Genomic DNA, 17,085 nt, shown 5'->3' with positions numbered 1-17,085 from the left:
TTTTTATACACCACCCACCCCCTGCCATAGATGGCCTTGGTTTGTAGGCTGTGAACAAAATTTTAAAAAACGGAAGGAAAATATTGCATTGCTTAAGGAGAAACTATATGCTTCAGGAAGAGTGGGAAGAACTGGTAAGGAACTTGTTCAAGAGGCAAGATTGCTACTTTTTATTAGCTAATTATTAATTTTTCTCAAATCATTTGCATTAAGATCAGGCTTGCATATTTCCTTGGGTAGTTCTTTTTTGTTTTAACAGGCAGTTTATTGATCCCATATTAGATATATTCAGCAAACATGGTCCTTCATAATATTTCTTTCTGTCCGTAGTTTTTCTCAGCACAAGGAACCTATGATGAGAGCAGTGCAATTAAAAAATGCTGTCACTTTTCAGAAAATCAGCACCTCAAAGATGACACTTACAAAATGGCTTGACTTCAAGATCCAACCCATTAGAAGCATCCATTTGCATTTAACAAGATATCTGAGAATATTCTCATCAAGAGGAAGGATGTAAACAGTCCTACTCCTAAAAGGCTTTTAACTGCAACCGTGCTCTGTAACAAAATTACACTGGCAGTAGTTTCCACTTTAATAGCACTCTCCTCCTTGGTAACCTTGTTTTGGTCATAGGCTAATAATTCATAGGCCATGAGTAATGCTCCATTCAGGTTATTCCAGAAAAAGAGAGAGGGGGTAAAAATCTCTCTCTTTCTCTCTCTCAAGAAAAATAACTCCATGTAAAAAGTCCTTTTTCCAATCTCCTTTGTGAAGGCCCTTTGATTTCCTATGCATACAACATCAAGGAGTCAATCCAATGAAAGAAACAATTGCTGTAGAGATAATGCAGCCTACTGGAAAATTCCAAGCATTTGAAGGACAGTTCTGTGGGAAAGTCTGAACTCTCCTAGGACTGTGTAAAGAAGGGGAACATCAATAGTCACAGCCAACCTGCTTTAACGAGGTTGTTAATCTCATATTGTTAATCCTCTGGTTGAATCATATCATTGATAGGACTAACACAGTGATTCTGTTAGTATTGTGGAAGGCAGTTCTGGTTTGGAAAGTGTCTGTACTGCAGGAACAAAGCCCGTGGTTGGCATATAAATGTTGACAGGTTCAGTTCCTGACATCTTCAGGTAATGCTTCAGTTTGAAATGCAGAGAACTGTTGGCAGTCAGTGTAGATAATAAACAACTGTACAAAACAAGCTTCCTCTAATCTAGATAGGACCCTCCAGTTTTATTGACCACAAATACATATCCTTGGTGAAGGAATGATGTTCTTAGGAAACCTGTGATTTGTTTGCAAGTGTGCTACTGAGAGGGAGCAGAGATCAACCCTGCAACCATTCAGAACTTGAAATGCTTTAGAACAGTGTTTCTCAACCTTGGGAACTTTAAGATGTGTGGACCAACTCCCAGAATTCCCCAGCCAGCAAGGTTGAGAAACACTGCCTTAGAATATCACTGAATAGCATTTAAGAGACAGTCCCTATTGTCAAGTTTAAAAGAAGGCAAGGTGTTTGTTCTAATTCCAGATGCAACCCTTCCACTCCCTAGTTCCAGGGGAATTTATCCTGAAGAGGTGCATTTTAGAAACACAGCATGAGATCAACAGAAACCCAACCCACCCCTTGTGTTTTGCTGAATACATATAATGTGCATCTTTTTTACAATTGCTGTATAACTATCTTTTGAGGAAACTGCCCACAACTTGCACCCTCTTGACTTTTTAAAACAATGTGACACCATTTTTTGCTCAAGAGATATACAGGAGGATTGCAAAGTGATGTGAAAATTGAATGGAACTGACATGGGTTGGAAATTAAGGCCTTCACTCAAGATTTACATTATAATTAATGCATTTTTGCACATATATGTAAAATGATATGGAAATGAACATAAAGACTTAGAATACATAAACACCTATCATTTATGGGAAATCAGCTTAAATCTTCCATCCCTAAGTATGAACTAAAGTGAATTCTCCCATATGACAGAGTCATACAGTGATTTAGGTGGCAACAAAACAGTGCAACAGACTGAAGAGTACACAGGAAAAGCCAATAATATGTCCTTTTCTCCTGGAGCAGGTGTTCTGTTTTGGCAGAGTCTTTTCAAACAGGGAATTCTGTTTAATCAGTAAAGGTGTTCCACATAGCCAAGTGGCCTCTTGTCATAAATTCTGTTAGCCAGAACTCTCTGTTCTACTTTTTTTCCCCCCCAAATCAACCTCAAATAACACCATCCGACCCTAGTATGTACTTTGGATTTGTTTCTCAGCACCCTATGAATCTGATTCTCAGTATGATAAATGCCTTTTCATGATTATCATCTGGTTCTGCTAAACATTCCACCCATCTGTACCTAGTTCCATTAGCAGTACTGTCACCAGCAATGAAATGACATGAATACCAGTCTATCATTGCCAGTATGATTGCTGGAAAACATTAATTAGCCCTCATTTGCATTTGTCTCTGCCACTTTTGTAGAGACAAATCTGTCATGGCAAAGACACTTTCACAAACAATTGCTGTTTCTATGATAAGCAGAAGTTCTACTCTGTTCATGCAGCTTCAGTTAGTTAGTTAGTGTCACAGAGTTGGACTTAACCATTTGCAACCGGGTGGACAAATGTTCAACTCTCTCCACCTGTTCCCAGAAACCACCTTTAGCTTATCCAGGGATATTCCAGTGGTCTCTTTGACTCCATCCCATCATCTTACACAATGTCTTCCAGGTATCATGTTCTTCATTCCACTTTGCCAAGCTTATGCTTTTTTTTTTTAGTCTAAATAGTAAAAACAAAAACAAAAAACAGTTAAATTAACTGTGCAGCACCCAACAGATTCTAATATGAACAGTATAATCAAATACACACTGAGCAGAAATAGTTCCCAAGAGGAGAAAGATAGACCCTGCCAGGATTGTGCAGATAGTTAAGTTCTGTAGATCTGGATAACTGAAACTGTCTAGGGGTGCTTCATCTGGGAAAGTAATTGAAACTGAAAAATGTAAGACAATTGGCAAATAATCAACACAAGCCCAGTTTGCTATTCCTATTATTTTCAGAATGCTACAGTGAGACAAAATAGGTATTGCATTAAAAGGTGGACTCTCCACTAATTTCATGTCAGAATTGCACAAATACATCCTCTTCTTCCCCAAATATAATAGCAGAGGTCTAAAGGCAGAAAAATGCTCTCACCAAATTAAATGTAAAAGCCATTTTCCCCTGATAGCCAGCTTCCTTCCCAAAATTGCCCCCACTGCTTTTTCCAAGTAGGGATTGAATATATAGTTAGATATTACCTCTAAATAAACTCTTTGGGAGGTACCAAGAGATAAAGAGCTGCCATCCATCACATTAATCTCTTCCGAATAAGCTGAAGAAAAATTATAATAGTTGCCCACAGGATTTTATTCAACTCACCTTACTGTACTGTAAGCTTTCCAGATAGCAGGTATCATAGAGTGAACAGGCCCAAATCTGAAGATGGCTTCACAAGAACAAAATTCCCCTGGCCCATTTTATCAACCAGACACACTCCCAAACCCTCACATCTCAATGTGGTGTGAGAGAACTGCAAAAACAGGAGGAAGACTCCTAAAATGAAATGAAGCAGTCAAATGCCTAAGTGAGGTCCTAGTTAACATGCTGGACTGGGACTCATGCTCAAGTATTACCCCCTGCCCCCCACCCCCAGTACACTACTGTGAGTTCCCAGAGGAAAAGCAGGAAATGAAGGTAATTGAAAAATAATAAATAAACCAAAAAGTGGTATCTGGTGGAGTTCACAATTAAGAATAGCACTCTTGGATTATGGAATTGCAAAAAGACTATTGACAGGAATGGATGCATGCCGCATTCTTCTGTTTTCCAAGAAATCCAGATATAAAGCATCTCTTTCCACCCGTCTTTCCAGGCATCAGTCTGGATCATAACATTAACACATACTAGTAAGGCTAGAGTTTTCCCTTGAATGCAGGCAGATCAGTGGAATTCTAGCTGCAGGCTCTTGAATCTGCACAAAAACGTTAAAAATATACAAATCAGGAGTCCCTGGAATGGAAGGGTTTTTACAAGGGATGTGTACATACACACATTAGGCTCTAAAGCCTAATATGGAAACCCTTTACCATTTGTTTAAAGGGTTGATAATTTATGTTTTTTCACCATCTTAGTGGGGAAGACTGCTTTCTTTTTGTTTATGCCGTCACTTTTTAATGTGCTATTGTATGTCTGAGCCCAGCTGAAGAGCGACATGCTTGAGAGCGAATGCTAGATAGATGAAGAACAGGCAGCAGACAATTGTTTATCCCCATGAGACAATCACACATTCGTAATTCACACAGGGCATGAGAGGCACTGAGGATTGCTGGCAGGTGGGCTGAAAGGAGAAGTCAGATACATTTCTACACAAATGCTGGTTTTCTGAACAGTAAATGAACAGGCCCAGTTGACTCACTCCCATGTGAGCACATTTATTCTGCTTTCTCAAGCATGTGAAAATGATGGTCTTGGGTCTGTAGGTGCTAGGCAGGCAGATAGCTCCAAGAAGAGCTTGTGGTTGGGTTGATGGGGATTATTGCAACAATGACTGATTTTATAAATGTAACTGAGAAATACATTAAATAAATATTACAGGCTCTGACTTAAATCTTAGCATGTCATTATTTCTCATAATTTGAGCTAAGTCTGTTAATATTTTCATTCCTGTCTGCTAGCTCTGCCTGGTTGTTTCCAGTGGTGCGGTCAACTTGAATTAAAGCATGATGATCCAAGGTATTTTAAATTTATTCTTAAAAAGCATCCATCTTTTTTTTTCTTTTCCTTAAACTGTTGGAAACTATATTCCATAATCATAGGACTACCATATCTTGACTGTTAAAATCCAGATGACCAGTAGATGATAGCATATGGAAAACTCTAGTTCTTTTCCTGCCATCTAGCAGTCATCTGGATTTTTGCAGCCCAGATATGGTGACCTTACATGATCCCTTAAGGCTGATTCCAGGAGCAATTTCAGCCACATTTTTGAAGTGTATTGCAAGATTAGTGTTCTTAGAAGGTTTTCTTTAAGTAAGTTTAAAAAAAATAGTAAATTAATTAAAGAACCCTTGGATCTCAGCTTTAAAACCTGCATTTCTTGGAAATCTTACAAAAACAGAACCTTCATCCAAACTTACATAGTTGGTCAACAAATTACAAATTATGTCAGGGTTCCTTCACTCATTCTGACTTAATAGCAGTAAGTCCACTTTGTTCATTGAATTAGTTACTATATGCAACTTGTTTGTTCCAGATCTTAGTTACACCATAATCTAGTAGAGTTGGAAAAGGCCTTCTTCATGTAGGAAATCCAAATTAGAACATTTGCAGCAGATGGCCATTCAGATGGTTCTAGAAACCTCCAATAAATGTGAATACCCAATCCATCACATCTATCATGGTAAAGTTGATCTTACTAGTAAGAAATTTTTGATTTAAATCTAGTGTCCTATAACTTAAACTCATAGGAATTGGTCCTGCCTTGTAGGGTAGCAGAAAACATGTATTTCATCCATCATGCTAAGCCACAATTTATTTAACAATGGTTGTTTAAATAACCCACACTTAACTGGCTTTGTGCCAAATAAACTGTCCAACCATGATGTGTAAACCCAGATTATTTTCTACACAATAGCCCTTCAAGTATTAGAAGAGTGTTCTGTTTCACAAGCAAAACGTTCTTTATCCTTTCCTCAAAGTATTTTCTATAAAATCTGTTATGCTCTAATTTAATTTATCTCTATCCATTGTCCAGAACAGAATACAGTACTCCAGATATGGTCTGTGGTTTAACTAGTGTGGCATAAATTGGAAGAATTTCTAGGGGGACCAAAAATGTGGTTCTATTAATGCAGTTTAATGTTTTGCAATCATATCATACTGCTTACTCTTGTAACAGAATTTCTGCAGCAAACATGCTTTGATGTGGAATTAGAATATGTTGCCCATTACTGACATGGTTTCTTGTTGTTAGGTAAACAAGCACTGGGCAAACTTTGAAGGGTTAAAACTTCCTGAAACATGTGATCCAAAGTATACCTGTGATAAGAAAATACCCATGTGTAATTGCCCCACTCCTTCAAAGTAGAAATCTGTAATATGTGTAAACCTTCACTGCTGTCTGTTCTAGTCAGGCTGTAAGCAGAACAAAACCTAGAAGGGCTCTCACTGAGCAGAAGTCATGTAGCAATGGGACACAGGCAGCGTGTTTTAGATAACAGATGCGGGATTCGGCAGACAGCTGTTTCTTTGATCTTGGCTAGAGCCCAAAGGGCTGGCATGCTGAGTATTTCAGCTCAGCTTGTCAGCTGAAGACAACCAACAATGGACTAAATCCTTGAAGCCAACACTTGTATTACAGGACAGGACCCTTAGCTCCCTTGACTTTTATGATGGGCCCATTATTAGGTACTGTTTTAGAAAAAACAATTTGCCCAGGATGGTTGGTGAGATGATGCTATTTTAAATTCCATTTCCTTCCTTGATGATTTTAAGACCTAACATAAAGTACAGGATGGGTTATTACATGTTCTTGCTCCAGGCAATGCCTGAACCATGACTTGGGTAGCCTGGAAAAATATGGGACCCTATCTAGCTTCCCCAAAATGTTCACTTTGTAGCTGTTACCATCGCTGCATTCAAATCACATTAAGAATTGGAGCAAACATGGGGACAGCCAGCTTTGATAGCAAGTCATCATATCCCAACTCAACCATCCTCACAGGGTGTTGTTCTGGGAAACAACATCTTGAGTTCCTGAAGGAAAAGCGAGATGTAAAACAAAATAATAAATACAAATTAAATAATAAGCCAATAACTGCACTAATTCAATGAATATGAATATCTTTAGAACTTCCATGTGATCTCTCTACAACTGAAATTGAACTTTCAGGCCTCTTATCACAATTCTACACCATGGTTAAGAATGGCAAGACCACAAAGAAGATGGTTTTCCCCATTGGGGCGCCCTCTTTTTAAATCCCTTACTGGGAGAACTGTTGCTGACCTCTTACTTTGTTCATCAACCCCAGTTAAAATGTTTTTATTTTCCAGTGTATCACAAAGAAGAACCTCACTGCTGAACTATGTTTTTTGTTGCTGTCAGAAATAATGAAACTATTGTTTTGTACTAAAAAATCATAGTGTCAGTTTGGGCATATTAGAGCTACAGCTAAAAAGCAACTTGTGCATTTGATTTAAATTGGATGTATGAATAAATCTCTTGCAACTAGCAAAAGTGGTGTTCCACACTGGGTCCCTCTCTGCACCCCTCGGGAGACCCAGAAGAATGGGGTGTTCTCTTCTCCTGACATCTGTAGTTGTTTTCCTTATCCCAGATATACGAGTGGACTGATTACAAATGGGGTCAGCAGAGCTACTTTTCTCCAGACTTTTTACAAGAAAAGATTGCACTTTGCCTAATATGGCCTGCTTGATGTACCCTTTGCTTACAGCTATAATTTTAAACAGAAGGTTCATGCTTTCTACCTCCCTCTTTCTACAAGCTGGTTCATTTCATCAAGAAGAAAATGGGACATTAACTCTTTCTTGAGTTGTTTAGTTCTTAACTGATTAGAAACAGTATTAGCTGCAGTTTTTCCACTCTTTCCTACAATTTGCAGATGAATGGCTTCAGCCCAGAGCCAACACTGATGGTGCTTTTCAAATGACAGGTTTAAAGGTGTTTTATTTACAACGTTTTGAGTTTTGACTGTAATTCATATATGAATTCAAATCATGTATGATTACTTTTAGAACACCAAAAAGTTACAGGCAAACCATTGAGTCTGCATACACTGAAAGGAAGAGCCACTCACTCCCTGAATGTTGACTGAATGCATGAAAGTGGGAGTGGAACCACATCTGTAAGCTCTGACCCTGATACCCACATCCCTGTTGGCCATGAGTGTTCATGGGGAAAGGGAAATGACCATACATGTGCAGTGACATCACTTAAATGATGCAGCTTACACACTTGCATCAGATGTCTTAACACAAGTACATTAATGTGTCATTAGTATGATGATATCAAGTCATATTTGTCATTATTTTATTATATGGCAGCCACATGTACAGTGTTGTGCAAAAATGACTTTACTGCCCAGTAGTATCTACTGTATGTCAAGCTTTTTGATATGATTCAAAGCTCAGACAAGACACAAGGCCCGAACTGGACTACAGCCCAAACTATAATGTGAACTGGATATGCAGAATTTTAAAATATATGGGATATACTGTATGTGCAGTGAGATTGTGAGCCATTTGCTTACAACGTTCAGAAGTTGGTCAACAAAAACAAGCACAGCTCAGTGGCAGAGCACGTGTTTTGCACAGGTCCAAGGTTCAATCCCTGGCACTAGCTTCCTCCCATCTAAGAGATCTCACACAACAGAGCTATGGAAAGCCCCTCCTTAAGACCTAGAAAGCTGCTGTCAGTCAGAGGTGGACAATTAAATAGTTGCACTGATAAAACTGTGGCTTCCTGGTATCCTTAGGTAGAAGAAAGGGCATGGCTCAGAAAAGGGGGAAAAAAAAGTCAGAAAAGGAGAGCTATGGAGTGGGGGCCAAGTCAGCCTCAACTAGAGATTTCAAATAAATTGCCTACAAGAATAAAAACAAAAAAACCTCGGAGCCCTTGCTAGGTATTCTAATGCAGCTAAGATCATCACCACTATATACAGTTTTTACCTTTTTCTTTGAAGGAGGGGGCTATAATGAAGGCTAGATTCCACTTTCTTTTTTCATGCATGAAATTTGCTGCATTCCAGAAAGTCATCTTTTGCACCAAATGTGTACAGCAACACAGAGACAATAGTTCTCTGTTTGACCCTTCCTGTGTTGCCTTACAGCACAGGAAGCTGGCTTTTAACTTCAGCCACTGTGATCTCTGCTGCTTTGTCTGCTCTTAGAACCCTGTAGAAAACTTTTGCTTCTCCCAGTGGATTTCTTGCACGAGTCTTCCTGGAATCAGTAGAGATCATTAAGAGGTCAGTGCTGTATGCTACAGTATACAGAATGATACCTACCATCAGAAGGCTTGAGAGCTTCTGAAAGCAGATAAGGGAAGAATAATGAATGTGCCAAGCAACATTTTCCGAAGAGAACTGGGCTTAGGCATCCCACTACAGTAATCCATGGTTTGCATAACCATATTGTGAAAGGATGGCTGAAGTGGCCAAGCAGCCTCATGCACGCTTTTACTTTCTTGAAGGGAAGGAAAGGAGCTGGCCCTTATAAACAGGAACATATTTGTCTTGCTTTTGGTTGGGGTGGCTGTTTGATGGTGGAGGGAAGGCTGTGTCAGTACAAATGAATTAAGTAATGGTGGTGGTGGTGGTGACTGAAGATCCCGCAGAGCAAGCATGCGCAGCTATGGTAGAAGAGCCCCAGTGCCACAGCTCTGTGGCAGAGATGAGTGGTGAAGGGCAGTGGCAGAGCCAGAGGTGTCCAATGTAGAGAGCATTGTCAGCCATGGAGCAGTGGTGGAACCAGCAAGCAGGGGCATGTTGGAGCAGTAGCCTGGCAGCTTTGAGCTGGTGGTCCAGACACAGACCACGTGCTGGCCTGGGGAAGCAGGGAAGTGCTGTCAGCCCAGACACTGGCAGCTTTCTTTTTCTCTCTCCGATTTTATGGCCACAGCCTTCTAGACAAACCTATCAGTGGCGGGGGAAGTGCTTGTACCTAACCAAAAACTGTGAGGACTAGCCAAGGGATGCTAAGATCTCGGTGGTCACCAGTAATGTAAGACAATTGTGGCAGGGGAGGTTGGTAGCACTTAGGATTGGGGTGAGGGAAGGAAAGGGCTATGATCTCTCCCCAGCCTCATAGCTGACAAAATGTCCAGGCAGGCTGAGCTCCTGATAAGGGCCAGTGGGTGGGACAGGAGCTGATTGGCTAGGAAAAGAAAAGGGAAAAGGACAAATAAGGGGAATAGGAGAAATGGAAGATAGAAACTGATGGATGAGGATAAGTATAAGAGTGAAGTAGATTGCTATAGGAATAAAAACTAGAAGTATAAGAAATTGGGAAATAGGCATAGCACTACAAGAGGTAAGGGAGATAAGATAGCACACACAAAGGTAAGACAGGCCACTCTTCTTCTACCTGCCTCTAAAGATACCCCACAGGAGGGGTGTCAAGATGGCTACCACAATTATGCATTAGGACACATGTAAAAAAGGTCCCATGGTTGTGGACCATCTTGATTTTTTGGGCACAGCCACAGTCTGCAGACACCCTTGGGAGAGGACAAAGTACATGCCGAACAATCATGTATAGGTGAGCTGAGTTTCTTTCTGTTAAGATCAACTAAGGAAAAATATTCTCTGAATGGCTTTCAAATCAGCAATGTTCCTGGATTCTGGAAGTCCGCATACTTGGTAGAACGTTCACATTTTTTTGAGGGGTCTGTTGAGATAACTCACCCTCCTTCCCTGAATTTTATTTGAGCTTCCCCTGAAATATGTGGCTCAACTCACTTGTTGAAGTCATCTGAGCTTACATGCTCTGGGAATACCAACAGTTCTATCATGAGAAAAGATATCACAGTGGCTCAGGAGGCAAATGTTGAATCCCATGAAATGGTAACAAATTATGGCTCTCAGTTGTGTGTAAAAAATCTTTCTCTGGATGGCTGTTGGAAACATGGAGAGACCACATGCTGGAAGTATTTCATCCACAGCCTGGAACAGACTATTTTGTTCATTTCCACACTCAAAGTTCACATGCATTTGTGCTGCATTTCAATTCAATTATGTGTTTGGAAGGGACCTGGTATTGAGCCCATATATGCATATTTTATTACATTTATGTATATTACATACAGATGCATGTACGTGTATATACATATATGTAATATATATCACATATTAGACTGGCCAGAAGCTGGTTTTAATGTTGATGGCTTTCTGCAGATAACAGCTGAAACAGTTCTTAGAGTTCAGTGTTAAAATATCTCTATAAAATGACTGTTCAAATGGTTCATTAAATAGGAAGCTGTGACAAAAGCATGTGAAGCTTGTTTAGATATCAAGCATAACTTTAGAAGAGTGCTTCCTAAATTATAATTGTGAGTGGCCTGATGTTCTTGCAGTTTGCTATCTTTCTTACATTATGATATATTAACCTGAGTTAAATTTAGCATTCATTTCAAGGGTTTTCTGATGGAATGTCTGTTGATAAAGCTGCACCATATGCTTCACAACTATATATTTTTATAATAAAAATTATATGGATGTGTGCAGAATAATTTGTTTAGCCATTGAGGGCCATGAGGATGATGCTGGAAATCCCAAAGGAGTGGCCATCTCCTGCATGTTTATTTTATTCTGCAGTATCATGTCAGTGAGTCTACCTAAATATAGCTCCTATGAAGAGCATTAAGTTTCCTGTTACACAGCCTCCTCCAATTTACCTTACAGTAAATGGAAGGGGGGGATGAAATCAATGAAATCTCCATTATTCTCTGCTTCCTACTGTGGCTAACTAGAAAATCCCACTGTAATGTTGACCCTTTCACTAGAGAGTTCTTTCACTTCCTTTAAAATAGTTTAAAAAAAAAAACAGATTGTGATTACATTGCTGTTTTTTAAACAGCATACTTGTTTAGTTTATGTTTGGATAAAAATTTTGCTAGGATTTTGAACTGATGCTGCCTTTAAATAGAGTCCCAAATCCAGTTTCAAGTAAAGTCAGGAAAAGAAAATTTATGCCCAGAAATCTTGTTAATGTGGGAGGGGGTTTTCTCTCACTGAAAGATCAGAGAGTTGTACCTCCAAATGGAAATCTAATGGGACTACAAAAGTTCTACATAAAATAAAGGTATCAGTTCTACTCAGTGAGTAGCTCCCCTTACAAAAACAATATGTAAACATGCTACATTTAATGTATTTTCAGTTTTTAAAGCATTCCAAAGCAGTATCCCCTGTTTGCAGTACAAATTAAATTACAAAGCCAGATGAATGATAAATTCCACAAAACAGGTAGATTGACATTTGTAAAACATTGATGCAAGGCAGGAATGAAAGCTACTAGCCCTCCAGACTGAAATTTCTCTCAGCTTCAGATAAAAGCTCTTTGCACCAAAAACTGTCTTGACATGCTTTTAGAAGCCAGACAAGAGAATGAGTACACCACCATGTGTTTAAAAGCCTTAAAAAAAACAACAACAAATATTGTATTTTCATTTACAAGTGTCCAAAATCCAGGTCTAAAGGATTCTGCTTAGATATGAAGTCTGTTAAAATGAAAACAGGAACGTAGGCAGCTTCCTTATGCTAAGAATGTAAACATACTAAGCCCCAAACTGAAGCTGTCCCTTTGTGGTTTCATGCAGTGTGCGAACCCAACCATTCTGGCTTAGAAATCATGGCTTTGAGTACTGCGTGAAGTCAGCCAACTGTGATTCATTTAATAAACCATGATTAAGCAAACCATGGGTAAGGACAGAGGTTCTCAAATTGTGGATTAGGACACTCAAGAGATTCTGAACAACTTGGGTGGGGAGTTGCATTTTTTAAAAAGAAAACCTGATCAGGCCAGCACAGGCAAAGCAGGAATGCCATCAAACTCACGCTGGCTTTGCTCCCCACTTTGCCTACACAGCCTGCAGTAGGCAATTACATTATCTCAAAATTTCATCACTTCTGTGGTATATAGATTAAAATGTAATTATTACAAATAAGCAGAATATTTCTTGCAGAACCCTACCTCCCATCATTAAGTTCATTCGTGTTGGAAGGGTTCCACAACATACGAAGTGTAAGAACTTTGGGGGGAGAAGATTGTACAAAACAGGCTGTGGGTCTTACCTAGATTGTTCTGTCTAGTTTAGGACTGGCAACTTTGATAGCTCAAGATTCTCCAAAATTTCAATTCAGTCAATGAAATGTTTTCATTTAAAATGAGAGAGAGAGATGCTGAAACATGCTTTTTGTATTGTATCTCCCAGAGAACGGAAATGAAAGAAAAGCAAAACTTACAGTGTAAATTTCAGTTGCTGATGAACAATGGCAGCTATGAAATAAAATACTTGGTCAGGTGTGATGCAACAGATGAGGAAACTAAAATAGTACAGCTAAGCATTCTTGCTTGAGGCTCTATTACACATGATTTCTCACGGCATGCAATGTCAGTTCTGCTGGGCACTCTCTGAAAAATGCAACTACTTTCTCCTTACTGGCTTCAGTTTCTGCAGTGTTTAAATGCATTAAACGAAACCTAGGACAAAAATATGGAGCATAGCCAGCGTAATGTGCAGATCAAATATTCTTGAAAGCTCTATGAAATCAAAATACCATATAATGGAAACATAGTGCAGTAATTGCTCTTTTGGTAGATCTACCTAGACTCAAATTCCGTCCTTTGTTAATGCAGTGCCACAACTCTCCAAATATGTACCTGGGGGGTGGAGGAGAAGAGTTCCCTGAAAAGGGGTTTAGGGAGAATCAATGAAATAATGGCAGCTGGCAATTTGGTGGTGGTGGGGAGTATAGTATAGGCAGCTCATGAAATACCCATCTCTGATCTAAAGCTACAAGTTGTGCTGAAAAAGATCAATGTGGTAGGAAATACTTTTTAATTATGACAGTTTTCAACAAACATGCAGACAAGAATGGTTTTCAACTTGGAATCTATTCATACATCACACTGAGCCATAGTTTGTTTAATCATAGTTTACTGCATAAAGAACAATTGGCTGAGTTCACCCAGCATACTGAGCCATCAGGCAAGGTTTACAAGCCACAATGGCTGAGTTATGGAATAGGGCAAAGCCAAACAAACCGTATTATGTCTCATCATATGAAATGGGAACACAGCCAAGATTTTCAAAAGATTGCTGACAAACAGCTTCAACAAAGTCTCCGTAGTGAATGTAGCTTTTAGGATTACTGATCTTTTTATGAAACAGGAACTGGTTAAAAGACCAGTGTAAAAATACATTGAATATTGCTCTTTAACTTGCTCATAACAGACCTGAGGTCAGGAATGAGCAGTATGGTGGTCATATTTGCTGAAGATCTCAGATGAGTGAGGATGATTAGAATAAAAATGGACTGAATTCCAAAAGGATTCCTTCAAATGGGTATTATAGTGACAGATGTAAGAAATATTTGCACACTGAAGAAAACATTCTCACTTCATGTCTTTTGATTCAGCAGTATATAAATAGAATGAATGAAAGAACGGCTATTACTCATCATTTATTTAAATAACCCAATTTTGTAGTTTATTTATTTATACAACTTAGATGCCACCCAGCTCCAGTTGACTGGATGGCTATAGCATAAAAACACAAAAGAACCAACTGCTATTGATCATCTCTCTCTCTCTCTCTTTCTAAACAAGATGGTGAGTCTGCAACCAGCCTAGCCCAAAGCCTTTAAGGCCCTCTGGAATGCCATCCAGGTCAGAGCCACCTGGATCTCTGGGGGAACCTCATTCTGGAGGGCAGGTGCCATGACAGAGAAGGCAGGCTGCTGGGGTCCCAGCAGATGGCATTGCTTGATCCAAGGAATCCAGAGGGCACCAACCCTGTCAAGCTGAACCATAAGTACAATACATATCATAAGCTAAATGCATAGGCTAGGTTCACACAATATGCTTGGCAAAAAAGTAGTTGGCTGGTTTGTTGTTCAGTGTGGAGGAGTGTCCTGAGGGTAAGGTCAAAAAAGTCAAGATGGCAGCCATGACAGTGTGATTGAACCTCCACCTGTCTTTCAATGTGGCACACATAAAAAGAGGCAGAGTTTCACTCACACTGTCAATGACTGCCATCTTGACGTTTTTGACCATACTCTCCAGACACCCCTGTCAGTGTGTCATGCAGATACATGCAAAACTCTGGTTATCACACGTCAGAAAGGATATTGTACAAGCAGCATCTGAATAAGAACCTTGCATGTTCTTAGTATTTTTTTGCACAGTATTTCTTCCAAAACGCTTTCTGACAAACTGGTCATGGGGAAGTACTGTAATTCATCTCATGACCTTGGTTTCAAACAAATGTAAGCTGTCCGATGCAGCAGGTGCACAGAAGTTCATAGACTAACTGTGTTAGACTGAACATGTTTTCTTCCTAGAAATTGGCCATTAAGTTAGATGGAACAAAGACTCTTCGTTAGCCTGCTTTATGGTGCAAGAATCCTGGTAAAATAAAGTTACTGTTGGGTGAAGGGAGACTGGAGTCTAAATAAAGAATCCCAGCCCCTTTCTGGCAATGCCACAAGCTTTTTGTTGATAGTAAAATAGGCAGGAATGTAACAGGTGAAGCTCTCACTGTATCTCTGTGCCAGGAATTTGTTAGCTTGCCCGTAAATGTACCTTTTATTGGCACATTTAATACTATGCCATAAAGTTTCCAGGGAAGCCAGGGAAGCTGGTTACCACTGGAGAAATGATCGTGCAATGAAAAATACCAGATTCACACATACCCTAGGGCAGTGTTTCTCAACCTTGGCAACTTTAAGATGAGTGGAATTCTGGGAGTTGAAGTCCATTCATCTTAAAGTTGCTAAGGTTGAGAAACACTGCCCTAGGGCATCTCATATTTTAGGTGAATGGAAGAATCTTACCCATGAGCATTTCACTCCAAATTTGTTCTTCTGTGGAGGGAAAAAAAGGAAAGCAATTTCTTTTCCATCATATTAAATAAGAATAGTCAGTGCCAATCAAAGTGTACTCCCCTAGTTAGATAGATAGATAGATAGATAGATAGATAGATAGATAGATAGATAGATAGATAGATAGTTAGTTAGTTAGTTAGTTAGTTAGTTAGTTAGTTAGTTCGTTCGTTCGTTCGTTCATTCATTCAAATTTATTATAGCCACCCAACTCCAATGGACTCTGGGTGGCATACAAAACCAAAAAATCCATAAAAACAGATATAACACAAAACCACGCTATCAGCCCAGACTAAAATGAACTTAAAAACAATATAAAGCAAACAAAACAGGGGCTCCAAAAATACAGTAATACATGAACCCCAGGCCTGGGACCAAAGCTGGGTTTTAAGAGCTTTCTGGACCTCTAGGAAAGAGGGCACAGTCCTTATCTTTGCGGGAATGCTGTTCCAGAAAGTGGGGGCTGTGAGAATTGGAGGAACAAATGCCCCCTCTCTACCCACCCACCACAAGTCACAGTGCATGGATACCAGAATAGTTATTATGATGTCTGAGGCAGTCCATCCCAGAATGGTCTCTTGCTGGCAGTAAACATTCAGTCATAATGAGTTAATTAACAATGGCTTGCTTTTTATAGCAACCGCCTTGGGCTGCCTGAAGTGACACCTCACTTTGCCTGATGTTTGCCGTCATTTGGGGGGGGTTCCACACTCTGCGGATTCCAATGGAAAGTGAATGTGATATTCAGGATAGAGTATTGATGCATTTGGACTGCGTCACTGGAGAATAAGCTATAAGAAAACAGACAAATGGATCATAGAGCAAATCAATCTAGAATCTCGCTCAAGGCACAAATGACCAAATCATCATATTTGGAGGCAAAGAACGTAAAGACCCAGCTTCCTTGAGAAGTACATAAGGCCGGGAAAGGTGGAAGGAAAAAGAGGATGGCCAGTAGCAAGGTGGATGGGCCCAATTACAGGAAACCTGAAAGACCAAGTGTGGGATGGATAATCCCAGATAAATTCCATCAATGTGGTCGCTAAGAGTTGACACTATTTTGATGGCACATCATCAGTCAATGGGGAGTAGCAAATTTAGATGAAGGGCACCATCAGCTAGCCCACCTGTGACCCCGGGTGGCAGTTAAAGACATTTTTATTTAATGTATAAGCTGCCCTTGTTCCCTTCTTCATAGAAAGAAAGGAATGTAACACTAATTAATGACACTCCCTCATATTTCTATATTCTGTTGTACCATCCTCTGTATAAAAGTGTTATTGTTGAAATGGCAGGAGCTGTGGCTGTTTTGTAAGTCACAAAAAATGGCATGAAAACAGGCACATCCATGTCAGGCACACTGGGCTCTCGATCAAAGATAGCAGAAATTATGTGTCCTAGTCTCGGGAAC

The 17,085-nt window shown here is 39.7% G+C and overlaps 1 protein-coding gene across 1 annotated transcript in view; it reads right to left on the bottom strand.

The window, feature by feature from the left end:
• Positions 1-15,620: 15,620 nt before the first annotated feature.
• The window catches only part of NUDT14 (nudix hydrolase 14), a 90,660-nt gene continuing 89,195 nt past the window's right edge, over positions 15,621-17,085 (bottom strand). The window contains exon 6 of the mRNA XM_088149761.1: positions 15,621-16,465. The gene's annotated coding sequence lies outside the window, so the exon portion shown is untranslated. The remainder of the gene's footprint in view (positions 16,466-17,085) is intronic.

Source organism: Python bivittatus, unplaced genomic scaffold (assembly GCF_059951505.1).
Source record: "Python bivittatus isolate LINGU-HERP-01145 unplaced genomic scaffold, Pbiv_v1 ctg000580_np1212, whole genome shotgun sequence".
In the NCBI taxonomy this organism is placed as follows: Eukaryota; Metazoa; Chordata; class Lepidosauria; order Squamata; family Pythonidae; genus Python; species Python bivittatus.
The sequence above is the reverse complement of the archived record's forward strand: the minus strand, read 5'-3'. Positions and strand labels throughout refer to the sequence as shown.